General features: G+C 36.8%; 1 pseudogene; it reads right to left on the reverse strand.

The window, feature by feature from the left end:
* Window positions 1-11477: 11477 nt before the first annotated feature.
* On the reverse strand, window positions 11478-13547 carry LOC120155592 (annotated as a pseudogene).
* Window positions 13548-18155: the final 4608 nt, after the last annotated feature.

Here is an 18155-nt window from a genome sequence, read left to right on the forward strand (position 1 = left end):
TGATGTATATATTTTCCTTTTCAAATGGTACTATATGTACATATTATTTCTTTACTTTTTTCTTATCTTATTTATTTATCTATTTATTTACTTATTTATATATTTTTTCTTCTCTTTATTTTTCTATTTCCTTTATCTTTGATTTATTTACTCATATTTATTTATTTCTTTATTCATGTATATATTGTATTTAAATCTATGACTTTCTTAATTAAAGACAACTGGAAATTATATAGTACCGAAAGGGCAGTTCAAGGGTGCTAGCCCTTCTTTGACTGTAACTGACTCCCGAATCCGACACATCACTGGTGAAATGCAGATCATGTAAGAAATAAGGTATCCAGTCAACCAATTTACTTTTAAATAAATGATCGCTGGCGACTCCAATTCCATTTTCCTAAGTCGAAGCTCAATTCCGGGGCCCAACCGAAAGACGGTTATGACAGTACCAAATAACGATGCCACGCCTAAAGTGATTCATATACCTCCATTGAGGAAGTTAGACCCCGACCTCCCTTTTCACAAAGATTAAAGAAACACGATAATGAAATTCAATTAAAAAAGTTTGTTGACATTCTTGATCAGCTTTATATTAATTTATCTTTCATGGAGGTTGTTGAACAAATGCCTACTCATGTCAAATTTCTTAAGGAAATTGTTACCAAGAAAAAGAAAGTTGAGAAGTATGAGACAAATGCCACGGTGAAAGAATATTGCTCCACACTAAGCAAGCTGCCGCCAAAGCAAAAAGATTCTAACAGTTTCATTATTCCATGTTCCATAGGAGTCAATTTTGTTAGAAAGACAATATGTGACTTTGGTTCAAGTGTGAACTTAATGCCTAAGTCTATATTCTTGGTATGAGAAATACAAGACCCACATCAGTTATTTTGCAACTTGTCGATCGATCTTATGTTCACCTCAAAGGGAGAGTCGAGGATGTCATAATGAGGGTGAACAAATTTGTGTTCCCAGTTGACTTCATTATTCTTGATTGTGAAGTTGATACTAATGCAACCATCATTTTGGGTAGGCATTTCTTATCAATCGGTCGTATTCTTATTGACTGTAAGAAGGGTGACTCACCATGAGAGTTACCGACCAGTGTGTGACTGCCAATGTCTTTCGTACTCCCAAATATGTTGATGACTTAAAATAATGCCAGAGCATTTTTGAAGTGAATTCACTCATAGAAGAGGAAGCTGAACAATTTTGCCAAAGTAGTTTCATTCGGCTGGCAGCTTATTCAAAAGGAAAACATAGAGGAACCTGATGAGTCTTCATCTGGAGTGGAGCAAGCTAGCTTACTTTTAGCTAGATAGGTTATGCACTTTGAACCCCTTGATTTTAATGAATTTGTTCCTTTTAAGCCCTTATCACAGCATGCACCTACCCTAGAGCTAAAGACTTTGCCACAATATCTTAAATATGCTTACTTAAGTAGTGATGATATTTTACCTATGATTATATCCTCTAGCCTTACTCCTGATCAAGAATGAAGTTTGTTAAGTGTTTTGTCGTAGCATAAGAAAGTGTTGGGATTGAATATGGCTAATTTGGTGGGGATAAGTCCCATTATTTGCATGCATACAATTTTGCTGGAGGAATTTCATGGAAATTCTATAGAGCCACAATGAAGACTCAACCCTGTCATGAAGAAGTAGGTGATGAAAGAGATCATTAAATGGCTTGATACTAGAGTAATTTATCTTATTTCCAACAACTCATGGGTAAGCCCTATCCAATGTGTCCCCAAGAAGGGTGGCACAATTATGGTGATTAATAAAGATAATGAGCTATTGCCCACATACACTGTCACAGGATGGAGGATATGTATGGATTACTATAAGCTCAACAAACCTACTAAGAATGACTATTTTCCTCTACCCTTTACCGATCAAATGCTAGATCGATTGGCGGGTAAGACATTCTATTACTTCTTAGATGGATATTCTGGGTACAATCAAATTGCCACCGCACTAGAGGACCAGGAGAATACCACATTCATGTGTTCCTATGGCACTTTTGCTTATATGTGGATGTCTTTTGGGCTCTATAATGCCTCGAAAACTTTTCAACTCTGCATGCAAGCTATCTTCTCTGACATGGTTGAGGATTTTCTGGAAATTTTCATAGATGATTTCTCTGTTTCTGGAGATGACATTGAGAGTTACCTTGGCAATTTGGCAAATGTTCTTAAGCAATGTAAGGAGACTGATATTGTTTTGAATTGGGAGAATTGTCACTTTATGGTGACTAAAGGCATTGTGCTAGGCCACAAAATCTCCCATAAGGGCATTGAGGTGGACAAAGCCAAGATAGAAGTGATTGAAATGCTACTTCCACCAACCTCTGTCAAGGGAATTATGAGTTTCCTTGGACACACTGGATTTTATAAAAGATTCATCAAGGACTTCTCCAAAATCTCCAAGCCATTGTTCACATTGCTTCAACAAAATCAACCCTTTGTGTTCGATAAATTTTACCTTGGCACATTCACCGAGTTGAAGTAGAGCTTTATCTCAGCACCGATTGTTGTTCCCCCAGATTGAACGTTATCATTCGAGCTGATGTGTGACGCGAGTGATTTTACTGTAGGAGTAGTGTTGGTGTAACGGCGAGGTAAAATCTTTCATGTCATATATTATGCTAGCCGTACTTTGAATGATGTGTAACTTAACTATACAACCATTGAGAATGAATTACTTGCTGTGGTATTTGTATTTGGTAAGTTTAGGGCATATTTGATAGGCACAAAAGTTATTTGTTCACACTAATCACTCAACTATAAAATACTTAGTGAACAAAAAGAATGTCAAGCCTAGACTTATTAGGTGGATTATACTATTATAAGAATTTGACTTGGAGGTTATAGATAAGAAATGTACTGTGAATCAGGTTATAGATCATCTATATAGGCTAGAAAACATTTCAAAATGCCATGATAATTTAAATATTCAAAAGGAATTCCCTAATAAGAAACTATTATATTCCACGAAAATTCCGTGGTACGTTGACATTGTTAATTTTCTTGTTAGTGGTATTTTTCCTTATGAATTGAACAACCAAGGTAAGAAGAAGTTCAAGAATGATGAAAGGTTTTATTTTTAGGATGAGCCATATTTATTCAAGCAATACGCAGACCAAATGATAAGAATGTGTGTCCCTGAGGAGGAGCAAAAGATATTCTACACCATTGTCACACAACCCCATGTGGAGGCCATTTTGGAGGAACATGGACTACTGCCAAGGTCCTTCAATCAGGCTTTTATTGGCCAACATTATTCAAAGATGCTCACAAGTTTTAAAAGTCTTGTGATCGATGCCAGCGTAATGAGAACATCATCAGATGACATGAAATGCCATTGTAAAATATTTTAGAGATTGAGCGCTTTGATGTGTAGGGCATTGATTTCATAAGACCATTCTCATATTCTTTTGGAGACTTGTATATTTTTCTTACTGTGGATTACATATCCAAGTGGGTTGAGGCAATTATAACACTGAGGAATGACTCTAAAACTGTGCTCAAGTTCTTGCACATGAACATCTTTACCCGATTTGAAGCACCTAAAGCTATTATTAGTTATGAAGGAACCCATTTTGATAACAATTTGATTGTCAATACATTGCAACGATATAGAATATGACACAAAATTGCCATGGCATATCACCTACAAACCAATGAGCAAGCGAAAGTGTCCAACCGTGAGATAAAACCGATTTTGGAAAATGTAGTGAATCTGAGACGGAATGATTGGTCTTCGAAACTTTGGGCTTATAGGAAGACATTTAAAACTCCTCTAGGCATGTCTCATTTTAAGTTGGTGTATGGAAAAACCTATCATCTCCTTGTTGAGCTAGAACACATAGCATATTGGGCCATAAAAAACTCAATTTTGATGCATAATTAGCTAGGGAGCAAAGACTGGTAGAGCTTAATGAAATGGAAGAGTTTAGGGCATAAGCATATGAAAATTCGAAGCTGTATAAAGAGAAAACTAAGAGGTGGCATGACCAAATGCTTTTGCCCATATATTTTCATATTGGCCAGTAGGTGCTCCTTTATAATTCAAGGTTTATGCTTTTTCCAGGCAAGCTTAAATCTCGATGGTTAGGACCCTTTGAAGTGTATCAAGTCTATCCCCATGAAGCTGTAGATATCAAGAATATATATGATGAGACGATCTTTAAAGTTAATGGTTAGCACTTGAAAGTATACACTGGAGCCCCGCCCTTGCGTGACAAATCAATGCTCTACTTGCAAGATGCCTGAGTATGCCCCGTGAAGCAATTTCAAATGCCACAACATTATCAGTTTACTTCTCTGCATAAATAAAATGTGCATTTTTATGTTTTTATTTTTATTTCAGTTATTTTAGATATTTATCACATGTTTTATTTTATTTTTAAGGCCCACAAAGATTGCATGCAATAGGGGTGTCGACTAGGGCAAAAAGAAAAGATAACCCTAATTTTTTGGGGTAGACGACAAAGGATAAAATAATGAGGGATTTTTGTTTTTAACTTTTTTAATTCCATTTATATTTTATTTATTCTTTTTACTTTACATTAATTATCTTTTTACCTTTTCACCAACCTTTCACCTTATCTACACATTTTCCCATAATTACCCACTACCATTTTTTTTCCTTATTTTATTTTTTTCTCTCAGCTCTTCATCCTTTTTTTTCTCTCAATCAACCCAATTTCCATAGCCAAAAAGCTTATAACTTTTTGTTTCTTTCTTCAATCAAGCAAGATAAAATGGTGCACACCCGATTGACAAGTTCAAATACTTCGCTCCCACAACAATTTGTTGATGATGCAACTAAAGAACGATTCCAAAAATTGAAGAATCAGAAGCTTTTTTTTAGTTGGGGTTTATATTATTTAGCAAGAATAATGGCATTTTAGGAAAGGATGTGATGGACATTGTCGCTTAACACAATCGACACAAATTTTCTCAATATTCAAGGAATGTTAACGCATCATTAGTGAAAGAATTCTATGTCAATATTTTCCAACCGAATCAACATGCAGTTTTTGTTCGAGGCTTTATTCATTTTACGGTTTCTATGATTAATCGCTACTTTCATTTGCAAGATGTTGAGGACTACCATGTGGCATTTAAACAAGAGTCTGATAGTGCAACTTACCACGGTGTTATGGAGAATTTGTGTTTCTCCAATTCTAAATGGAATGACTGGTAAGCTAGCTGATATTCGGTGGATAGAGAACACCTTTAACCACGTGCCAAACTTTGGAATCATTTTATGAAGCATAAACTCACGCCCACTTGCCTTACATGATGTTGTTGCATTCGATTTTGGTTGGGAGATCGATTGGTGTCGGCAAAATCATTGTGGACCAAGTTCATGTATGCTTGAAAAGGCAAGATAGTGCCTTAGTATTTCCCAATCTTATTACGGTATTGTGTCATAAAAAGAAGGTTGTGGAGAACAGATTTGATGAAATCTTGTCAAGAGTGTCGAGCATCACGAGGGTAAGACTACCTCTCTTGTTGGGACTGACCCAAACCAGGCCTAAGGATACGGATGAAGAAGACTCTCAGGCTATTGCACCTTTAAATACTGAGGTGGAGTTACTTGTTCTTGAGGAATCTGTCCGACAAACAAGAAATCAATTGGTGGATTTGACTGGATATCTAAAAAATTTCTTTACGTATATAAAGCATAGAGGTACTGTGGTGGCATCACTCTACAAAGAATTGCCCTTACACATGACCCAGAGTCTTACATGCTTCCCTGATGAAATATTGCCACCACTTGATGATGTCACAAAATTTCCAAACGTACCTCAACATGAAGACACACCTGAGCTAGAAAATGATAACCCAATTAATATGGTGTCTGAACAAGAGCATGTACCCCAGCCTCAATCCCACACAACTGCTGAAGAACCATCAAGTGAAGCCCCAGCCAAGCAGAAATGTCACAGTAACATTTGCCTAGCAAGAGCAGACGACGCTTAAAGACATCTACTGGGCGTGTATTGACCAACACACTTAAAAACACTGAAGGTCTTAGCATGCCACTTGTCAATTCTTAATCTGACCTTAAGGCCAGCCCTAAACCATTGAGGAAACGCACTAGGCGTAGCACTACTAGCTAGGCACCACCACTACCATAGGATGCTGAGGTACCTCACTTTGCATCGCATTACATCATATATAGTTTGATTTTTCACTTAGTTATTTTAAGCATTGAGGACAATGCTTCTCTCAAGTTTGGGGGAGGTACTGTCCTTAGTAGGGCATTTACATGATAATGTTAGTAGAATGACTATGCCATGGCATTAATAATTGTTAGGACAATTTGTTGGAATGAGTTAATGATGCTCGATGATGATGAACTCTTTTAACTAGAATTGAATATATATGACTGTTGAGAATGATAGAACCAACTCTATGACTTGATGCTTTGTGAATTATTCTTTGATGCTTTGTGAATTATTCTTACACGATTGTATGTCTTCTATGCTTAAAGAACTTAGGAAGTTTTTAGAAAGAACTCTGGTATGTCTTGGCATGAAAATTTGACACTGATCTTAAATGTTACATGGTTGCTTAAAGGCTTAAATTAACTCTCGTATATTTTGAATTATGTTTAATTGTGGATAAATGCTTCGGCATAACTGTAGAGGGGCACTCCTCTTTGCCATGGCATTGCCTGGATACCGTATTTTAATAAATGGTAGCCATTGGCATACGAGTGATTGAAAGTAGTCACGGGGTGACTCTACCTGACTAGCTTGGGAATCGAAGGTATGCTCCCATTCATCTAGAGTTTGGAATGGTAGTTGTGACAAGATGACTCTTCTCGTAGCAGTGTATTGTTTAAAAAAATTAATGTTAAGTGTTCGGTAAATGGGAGTGAATCTTGTGCTTAATTGGATAATAAATGCATTGACAAAACGAGTGAACTTCCTTAAGAATTTTTTAGCTTCGTTAAGCATAGATTAGATACAATCACGTATACACACCTACAAAAGATTTTATCCTAAGAAACAATTATTGATTTCTCGATGTGTCTAGCATGTTGAAGCCAATTTTCTAAGGGCTGAAATTTTATCCCTTCAAATTGTCTTGATGTTGAAAATTTCCATGACATTTTTATTAAGTTAACTACTTTCCATTGCTTGAGGACAAGCAATAGCTTAAGTTTGAGGGTGTGATAACTCCATAAAAAGGCTATATTTAGGGCCTTTTCACTTAAGTTATTGATTGTATAAAGGATCATATAAGTTTATTTAGATGCATTTAGGAGCATATAGTTGCATGTGGTGGATTTAAGTTGCATTGACAATTTATTTTGCGAATGGTGCGATTTTATGAGAAACGTCTTGTTTTGGATGTTGGTGTGCAGGTAGGGGTGAGAATAGGCCAGGCCGTCCTACAGGGGCCTAGGCATGTATAAAGCCCGGTCTGGCCTTGCTTATTTAATAAAAAGGCCAGGCCTAGGCCTTTTTAAAAGCCTATTTAACTAAACAGGCCAGGCTTAGGCCTATTAAAAAGCCTTATAAGCCTGATAGGCCGGCCTATTTAGAGTAACTACTTTGTAAAATGTACTAAGTTAGAGTGACTTAATAGTGATTTTACTCTAAAATTAATGACTAAACTGAAAATATTAAATGTTTATTGTTAAACAAACTTTTAAACAGGCTTTTAAACAGGTCAGGCTTTTAAACAGGCCCAGGCCAGGCCTAAATAAAAGCCTTTGACAGGCCACAGGCCAGGCCCAGGCCTACATAAATCATTGTAGGCTAGGCCCAGGCCTATTAAAGCCTGGCCTGGCCTGGCCTATTCCCACCCCTATGTGCAGGATTCTAGAAGCAAAAGGTGTGCATGTAAAATGCTGCGACATTACAAGTTGCTAAAGCAGAATGAAATGCCTTGGCATTTCTGGGCACAATAAAAGATAAAGAATATATCTTCATTTATATTTTCATCACGTGTTCTTTACTGCAAAACTACTTGAAAGGGGCCTACTATCACCTATTGTATTCACCCTCACATGTGGGAAGTGTGAATTAGGGTACCATTGGAATTTTGGGTAAAATTCCTTATGTACATTTATTGGGTTTAAAAAGATAATGATGCCACAATTGAGAGATCTCTCTAATTTTACCATCTTCTTTATTCTTCTATTTTGGGGAGTGTGTGAGCTCAAGTTTTATTCATTCTTCACTTTTTCTTATATTGTCAGTGGTGTTCCTCCGCTGGTGAGCATGAGGGAGTGGCGAGTATAGTGTATGAGAGAAGCTATCATCGCTGAAGTCGTTCTTGGTGGTCGAGGGAGTGCCAACAGCGCACGTCGAAAGGCTTTTCTCTACCCTATTACTCTCTTTTTTATACATCTTTATTCGGGTTGTAAAGAACGAATTAATTTCATGGATTATTTCATGGTTTATTCGAACTCCACCATGAACTAGATTTTATTTGGTGGGGTTCACGATGGATGCTTAAGTTCTTTTTCTTTAATGGATGGTTGTTGTTTTCTTGTGTTTATTACTTGTTTTGCTTATTGTTTTTAATTGCTTAAGATTGTAAGAGCTATGAGAGTAGTCGTTTCTTAGGTAGAATACTTAATGTTCGAGAAAAACTAAACTATTAATATTTAGTGTTCGAGAGAAACTAAAGGAATATCAACATAAGTAATGGATTTTAGCTAATCACTAGAGCTTAATCCACTGTCAGAGATGAAGTTAGGATTTCAACGACTAATAGTAGTGCTTAACTGATAGATTAGATGTTGCTGCTTGGGCCGAGAGGATTTGCCGTGGCATTCTCATCTGTCAGGACCAATGACTAGAGATAGTATAGGGTACCTTTAGTGAACTCTGTCGAACAAGTAAGGCATAGAAGCTTGGACTATCCTAAAAGTTAAGACTTAAGTTCCTAGAGTGACCCAATCATTCATACCTATAGTAGCTTACCGTGTGAGGATTATCAAATGATTCTATTTAACTCTTGTGTTTACATTTTGTTTCGCCTTAACATTTCACTTGATTATATTGCAAACATTTCCATTGCCACAACATTGTCATCCATTTTGCCACGACATAAACTATCATCTAACCTTGACATTCTATTTGTTTCTTATTAATACCACCAACTTGCTATTATCCTTAAACATTTCATTTGCCTTAGTATAATTAGTTGTAAATATAATTATCTATACTTAAGTAATTTAGTTTGTTGCTTTTACTAAACTTATAAATTTCTACCAATCTCTGTGGAGATGATACTCACTCATCATTGTATTGCTTGTACAATTGTGTATACTTGCACATAATTTGCATCCAATTTATAGTACTCACAACACGCAACACCAGGGTACTTTAGTTTCCCTAGTGGGGCATTGTCAGTGTTATGCGACCTTAGGGCCCTTAGTCATACATGTGCAGTTGCATTAGTCCAGTACAACTGTTATTAGAAAAACTTAGCTTGATGCTATATGATACCAAGCTAATGCTTCAGTTGAGTGGGAATTACCAATTCTATGTGATACCAGAATTGCCCCTTCTTAGTCTACCTAACGCTATATGATATCAAAATATCATTAAGTAGTTAAAAGAAGACTTTATGAATGCTATGTGATACCGATACCCCCTCCCAATAGGCTAGTATCTGATGCTATGTGAGACTAGATACTAGTACAACAGTACCAGTGTTGTATTCAGATAATGCACAATAGTGTTAGTGTTGCATTCAGATAGTGCCATCAGTGTCAATGTTGCATTTAGATAATGCATAAAACTGTTAGGATCACATTCAAATAATGCATAATATTTACAGTTATTGTGGTACAGACCTATTAAAGGTGTACTCATGGCGAGGCCCTTAGTAGAGGATTAAGCGAAGCATGAGACTCGTACTTCAACGATAGAACAATTAAACCTTAAGTAGGTAGCACTTGATTAAGATCATGCATGTAACTACTGCTTAGTACCATGTCTTTAGCATGCTTATATTTATGAGACTCATAATGCTGCTCTAGATTAACAATTATACTACTGGTCTTTGTAAGCTCAATGTTTGGATGTTTTTTGTTCGCAGGTCATTAGCCTGAGGCATTCGTGGAGCACCATCGTAACAAGACTTCCAGCACCTCTCCCATAGTGCTGTACTGTAGCTTTAGTGGGTATATGTATTAATATGACCCTTATTATTGTATTCATATTTATAACTCTAAGTTTGTACTATTTTGGTTTTAAATTATGTAACATAGAGCTTCAGTTTATAAAATGTTTTTATAACTGTCATGAATGTCTATTTTGATACCATATTGTATGTTTCGTAAGGAAAATGAAAATGTTTAAAAAATCAGGGGTTGTCTCGGTGGTCCAATGTGACACTTTAAGCCCATTCGGGTTTAGGGTGTAATAATTCCTTTTCATTTCTATAAATTGCCAATGCTTTGGCATTTGAAAGGCATCTCCCATTGAATCAAAATTATACTTTTTTGAGAATTTTCTTTCTTCCAAGTTCTTTTAAAACTTTGTCGACTTATGAGGCCTAAAGTGCTTGTGGCGTCCATCCTATCTCCATTGATATTTGTGTTTCTTGATTGTTATATAATCAAGGGGACCAAATCCTTTTCTACAGCCCCGACTTTGAATATATAAGGCTAAGGGCTTTGTTGATCTATACTATTGAATCTTCCTTCCCTCATTGTTCATACTATCTCAATTACCATCACCATCACTATTTCCTTCATTCAACCATCACCACACCTTTCATACAAAAACAGTCCAATTCCGCTCTTAATTCATTCTTCTATCTGTGTTTATTTCTATCCCACTTGTTTAATCATTACATCTATCTATCTAATTATCTCTTTGAAGCCTATCTTATTGCAGGTTTTGCTTGCTTCCTTCCTAAATCCACAATCAAGATTATCATCATCATTCAAGACATGTAGCACTTACCATAAATCATTATGGACAAAATTACTTTGTTTATTTTTGCTAAACTTTTCGTAAGATTGTGTTGATAACATGATAACTAGAAAATGATTTATATATTCTTATTAGACTTGATTTATATATTATTTAGTAAGATGAGACGTAAATTTTTAAATAACATTTAGAGTTTGAATTTGGATGTTATGAACAGAGATCGACTTTGTTTATAGGTAAAAATTATGCTTTTGTTTTATTCACTGTCTCCTTAAGATTGGCTATTACAATTATTAAAGAAAATACTATCAAACTAAATAAACAAAATCAATTTCCAAATAAAGTTGCTCCATATGCCAAAAACAGTTTCTCCTGAAACTATGCAACGTCTCCCAATAGAATTATATTCACCAGTCAATGGCACTTAAAACTGGTCATTGTTATAAGAGCCTGATGTGCATAAATAGTTCAATTAACATTTTTGTTTGACAGTGTTGTGCCTTCAGTGTCATGCCATGAAAGCTTGTATTTTTTTTTAATTTTTTATAAAATGGGACATGAACTTGCTAAGCTCTAACTAATCTTGGATGGAAGGTGAGCAGTTCCTGAACTTTCTGCAATCGAGGCTTCGACATCTTCGAAGCAAAACGATGGATCATGATCAAATGATATGATGTTGGAATCTTGTTTTTTCAAGAGGCTCACATGTTTTGTTGTTGCTGATCAATCATCATCTTAAGCTGCCTTCCTTGTTCTTCGATTCGCAACTGCAGATTTCGCTGAATCTGAGACACCAAAAAGGAAACGATCTTCAATTTTCATGGTTATGAAACAGGACAAGACATACCATGGAAACAAAATAGAATCAAAGAGCATTGATATACCTCTAATTGTTCATGAAGACGCCTCTGCACATCTAACTGAAGTTGCAATGCCTCTGTGAGGTGCAAACCACTGCTAGATTCATTGCGAATTTTGATTAAATTGCAGCATCTAACATATAGCATTAGACTAGGACAACATATTTGGAGAATAAGAAGGGGTTCAAAAATTTACGTTTTGTCGTCGATCTGAGTTTTGTCGCTTGTACTCGTTCTTTTCTCCGATTTTCCTGCAACAGTAGAAGGTTATATGATGAGAGGAGACTGAATTTTCTTAATACAATTAGATTGTTACTTGAGATTGAAGTCATAATAGTGAATTATACCTTCAGCAGAGTCTGGCATGTATTTTGCTATTCGATATTTCTGTAAGAAATCAGAGGAAACAGAATCTGATATTAGCATTTAGTTACAATATCACATCTTAATCATCATCCAAAGTTGTTAAAATTGAATTAGTACCTGCAGATGGCTTTTAACATGAAAGATGGTCAATCCTTCAGTATCCATCAGTTTTAGAATTGCCTTGGGTGTTGTTTCTGTTTGATCAAAAGAAATAAAATACATAACTAAATTGCTTGAATAATCAAACAATGAATTCTCTAGATGGTATTATAGTGGTCACTTACTCTCGGCACCCCCGAGGCATTTAACGCACTCCACAAACTTGTCATGGAGGTCCTGTGTCCACCTTATTCGAGTTTTACTAGCGATCACTGAGCCGCTAGCAGCGGCGTTACCGGAAGAAACCGAAAAGCCCCCGGAACCAGATGAATAGTTTGAAGATTGCTTCTCTTGCTGAAAGAAGCTTAGCTTTGCAGGCGAAGAACCGTGTGAATTACAATATACCTGCAAAGTGAAATGGCTAAGACATAGTCGGGACAAACTTCTTTCACCACGAGATTAATCAGAATTCAGTGTAAAATGAACAAAGAGCTTACTCTCTGATCCTGATTTCCTCGGAAAGGAACCGTAAAGTGATTCACCACGGTGGCAGCATTGTTTCCAAGCAAGTTACATGGATCATGTGACCGAACCTGGCTCGTTTGTTTGTTGGCGCATGAAAAAATCTGGGATTTCACTAGTGACTGCAATGTGTTTCTGGATTCATAGTCTGGTTCACCTCGAGCAACCGATGGGATCGAAAAGTTCTCCTCCAAGCCATGAAATGAAGGAAACTGAGAATTGCTGCAGATCTTGTTGTTGTATTGAGAGCAGAAAGCAGCTCCTCCTTGAGACGACCCGTACTGGGGAAATCCCATACATCTTTCAGTTGCATAAAAGGCAGCACCGGGCGTCTGAAAACCAACCATGATGGTATTCGTTGATGACGATGACGACTTAGAAGCTCCAGGATTCGGCTGCTGTGATCCCATGATCCAAGGCTGTTGGAAACCAACATGATCAAAACTGTAGTCCCTAATGAACCCAAGGTTCTGTTCTACATTTTCTTGGAAACCAATCTTCTGAGTGTTCATTTACAACTCTGAATTTGGTGCTTCAAGTGAAGCTAAATTAGTATGAATCAGTTATAAGATTAAAAGCCACGCAGAGTAGGCGCTAAAATCAAAGAAAATGAGATGCAGATAAGATGGAGAACCATAGCAGTGAAGATTTCAGATTTATGGTAGAAAAATTCTCGTTTATATTCCTCATAGACTTGATGTTTAAGAAATGAATATAATATATGTTGACACATAAAATGGATTGGAATGAACATTCATCTATTCACAATTTGACACGATCGAAGCTCAAATTTTTTATTAGAAAAAGAACAATAAAATATAAAATCATGTTTCCAACTCCTCAATAACCAAAAGAACAAAAGAAACAAAAGCCAAGAAAAGAGGTATATAAACATCAAAATCAAAGGGACTAGTGAAGGTTTCAACTAGACATCTATGGCGTTAATAATTCCAATATAAGATACCGGCATAAATTCAAGATTAGCAGACCTTGGCAAGTGTTTCTGCCATGGATACTATACACTTTAGTCACCTAAAGAAAAGATTATACGAAATAAAATACCATTCAAACAGCTTTATTCGTGAATTCGTTTTCCCATCAATGAGTACTCCAAAATACCAGAAAGAAAGGGAAAATAAAGTTCATGGAGTACACTATTACAGCGACATCTTAAATGCCCGCAGTGGATTCTCAACTGTAAGATTCCAAAGCATGTTGGAAATCCCATGTCCGTATAAGCATAACCCCTAATTTCACCCCCAAAAAAACAAACTTTGGATGATACGAAGCCGATTAGTTAAGGTCTAAGCATATACATCCCCTTTTAATTAATCTCTACACTTAATACACAGGAATCTAGTCTATGTATATGTTATATAGAATCATTCTTCAAAGAGAGAAACATTTAACCACAACTTCTGTACCAGAGATTAATTTTATGTTTCTTAGATTTGAATACACAGCTTCTTATATTATTAAATTTTTCATCCAAAATGAGACGTGGAAAAACGACTTGATGTTGGTGTTGCGGAAGACGGCTATCGGATAGAGCAAAATCGCAATTGATAATTTGAGAAAATAAAAATGAAGATAAAAGAGACACAAAATTTACGTGGAAAACCCCTAAATAATTTAGGGTAAAAACCACGGGCAACGGTAGAAGAATTTCACTATGAGAAAATAGGAATTACAACCTCTCTCGATCTACCAAGGAGAAAACAATAATAATTTTCTCTTGATAAAAAGGAGAAAACAACTCTCAAGAAACTCTCTAAATTCTCTCTAGTATTGGAAGAAAGCTAGAATGCTTTGGGATAATTTTGAAGCTAAATGAGCTAGGGTATTTATAGTTGAAACATAAGGACTAATTTATAAATACCCTAAAGTTTAGTGACTAAATTGAATTATCCCATTTAATATTTAAACAAAAATTTCCATCCCTTTTTGACTAAAATATGCCGGTGGATTATTTTAATTCACCTTTCGGTGGATTTGCTTATTTTTCAACAATCTCCCACTTGAAGATTTGATTGGAACAATCATATCTTCACACAATTCTTTCTACCTTGTACCTTCATGTTGCTTATGTCTCTGACAGACCACAGGAGGATCGACATCAAGTAAATTTATCAATGTTGATCGCCTTCGTCATGAAATCTGCTATGTTGTCTTTGGTATGGATCTTCTGCATATCTACTGTCCATTCTTCCACCTTTTCACGAATGAAATGGTATAGAACTCGTATGTGTTTTGTCCTTGAATGAAATTCTGGATTCCTTGCTAGATGCAAGGCGCTTTGACTGTCACAAAACAGAGAGACAAACTCTTGATTGTGCCCAAGCTCCTCCAATAGCATCTTCAACCAAATTGCTTCTTTACTGGCTTGTGTAGCTGCTACATATTCTGCCTCTGTTGTGGATGTAGCCACAACTGACTGCAATTTTGAAACCCAGCTTACAACTCCACCAGCAACTTTGAACACATATCCTGTAGTAGATTTGCTTTTATCCAAATCCCCCGCATAGTCAGAATCAACATACCCATTTATAAGTAAGTTTGATCCTCCGTAACATAATGCAACATTTGAGGTCCCTTTGATGTATCTTAGGATCCTCTTTACAATATTCCAATGCTCTTTGCCTGGATTCGCCATGTACCGACTAACCACTCCCACTGCTTGTGCAATGTCTGGTCTTGTGCATATCATAGCGAACATTAAACTTCCCACTGCTGATGCATACGGTACTTGAGACATCTCCATCCTCTCTTCTTCACTGATAGGACTCATACTGGAGGATAATTTGAAGTTAATAGGAAGAGGGGTTGAAATTGGCTTACAATCTTGCATACTGAATCGTGACAAGATCTTCTTCAAGTAATTATTTTGTGAAAGCCAAATCTTCCTATTACTTCTGTCTCGGTGAATTTACATCCCTAGAATCTTGTTTGCTGATCCCAAGTCCTTCATTTCAAATTCCCTAGCCAGTTGTGCCTTTAATTCTTCAATATGATCTTTGTTGGGTCCTGCAACCAACATGTCATCTACATACAATAACAATATAACAAAATCGTTATCACCAGACCTCTTGAAATAAGCACAAGGGTCTGCGTTAAGTCTGTTGTATCCAAGGCACATAATGAAGGAATCAAATCTCTTATACCAACACCTCGGCGTATGCTTTAGACCGTATAGAGATTTGTTCAACCTGCAAACTAAGTTCTTCTTTTCTTTTTCTTCAAAACCTTCAGGCTGGAGCATGTAAATCTATTCTTCAAGATTTCCATGAAGAAAAGCTGTTTTAACATCTAGCTGCTCTAGATGTAAGTTCAATGTAGCACACATTGCCAAAACTACTCGAACTGTTGCTAGTCGAACCACAGGAGAAAATATTTCATTGAAATCAATACCTTCTTTTTGAGCATATCCTTTGACCACCAGTCTTGCACGATACCTCTCAACTTGATCGTCACCATTTCGCTTGATTTTGAAGACCCATTTGTTACTAATTGGCTTCCTTCCTTGTGGTAGTGTCACAAGGTCCCATGTATTATTTTTATGAAGGGCTTCAATTTCTTCTTGCATCGCCATCATCCATAGTGAAGCATCTGAGCTGTTTATTGCCTCCTCGTATGTTGATGGCTCACCGTCCTCTGTTAAAAGGCAGTATGCAATATTTCCTTCTATAACATAATCTGAGTGCCAATTGGGACGTCTTCTCACACGATCTGATTGACGAGTTGTTGGAGCTTCAGAAATCTCTGGTTCTTGGTTATCATGTGCTGGTTCTGCTTCAGAAGAATCTCCTTCCTCAACCTCCTTTTCCACATGTATCTGTGTAGTCTCTAACTTTTCAATGCTATCATCGTCTTCTTTTCTCTGTAGTTTATCTTCTACAAATATAACATCCCTGCTGATGATCACTTTGCGGGCAGTGGGATCCCACAAGCGATACCCCTTGACTCCATCAACATACCCCAAGAATTTGCATTTCCTGGATTTTGGATCCAGCTTTAAGATTTCTTGGGAGTTGTACATCACGTACACAATACTTCCAAATATATGGAGGTTTGAATAATCAGCTGGTTTACTAGTCCACATCTCCATTGGTGTCTTCAGCTCTATTGCAGTTGATGGAGCTCGATTCACCAAATAACAGGCGGTATTGACTGCTTCTGCCCAGAATGATTTTTCTAGGCCTGCATCCCTCAACATTGCTCTTATTCTTTCTAACAAGGTTCTGTTCATCCGCTCTGCCACTCCATTTTGTTGAGGAGTGTTTGCCACTGTGAACTATCTTTTGATGCCTTCTTTCCTGCAAAAGTCATCAAATTCTTCGCTTGTGTATTATCCTCCATTATCTGTTCTGAAACACTTGATCTTATTCCCAGAATCAAGTTCCACCCGCGCTTTGAAGTTTTTGAAAGTTGAAAACACGTCTGACTTCTTCTTATTAGGGTACACCCAACATCTCCTGGAGTAGTCATCAATAAATGAGACAAAGTACTTTGCTCCGCCTAAGGATGTAACTGGTGCTTGCCATACGTCAGAGTGAACCAATTCTAGAACACTTTTGCCTCTAGAATTTGATTTATTGAATTTCAACCGGTGCTGCTTACTTGTTATGCAATGGTCACACAAAGGAAGTGTTACATTTGTTAAGCCTGTAAGTAGGTTTTGTTCCACAAGGACTTTCATTCCTTGTTCTGACATGTGTCCAAGTTTCTGATGCCATAACATTGTAGAATTTGAACTACATGAGACAACAGAGGCTTCTGCTTCTAGCAATGTCTCTCCCTTCAGTATGTACAAGTTTGCACCTATCTTTTCACCTTTCAGCACCACAAGCGCTCCACGGAACACCTTCATGATTCCTTTCCGTGTTTCAATCTTGCTTGCATTATTATCCAACAATCCGTAGGATAATAAATTTTTCTTTAGGACTTTCACGTGCCGCACATCTCGAACAACTTTAATTGTTCCATCATACATCTTCAATTTGATGGTTCCCACGCCAATGATATCTAAGGCATGATCATTGCAACTATACACAGAACCTCCCGAGACAGGTTCATATTGATGGAACCATTCTCTTCTTGAGGTCATGTGATATGTTGCTCCTGAATCAATGAGCCATATATATGCAAATCTTTTTCTTCCTTCCACGGTGGTTGACGCTTCACAGCATAGAGCATCTCCATCATCTGAAGTGTTTGCGGTATTACCTTGTGGATTGGAGTTTTTATTTAGACTCCAACAATCCTTCTTCAAGTGACCCTTCTTTCCACAATGGTAGCACTTTAAATTCTTCTTGCTCCTCGACTTCGATCTACCATGTTTATGACTGCTGCTTTGGCCACGTTCTGTTGATCTCCCTCTCATCGTTG

This window comes from Hibiscus syriacus, unplaced genomic scaffold (genome assembly GCF_006381635.1).
Source record: "Hibiscus syriacus cultivar Baekdansim isolate YM2019G1 unplaced genomic scaffold, ASM638163v2 tig00111199_pilon, whole genome shotgun sequence".
Taxonomy (NCBI): domain Eukaryota; kingdom Viridiplantae; phylum Streptophyta; class Magnoliopsida; order Malvales; family Malvaceae; genus Hibiscus; species Hibiscus syriacus.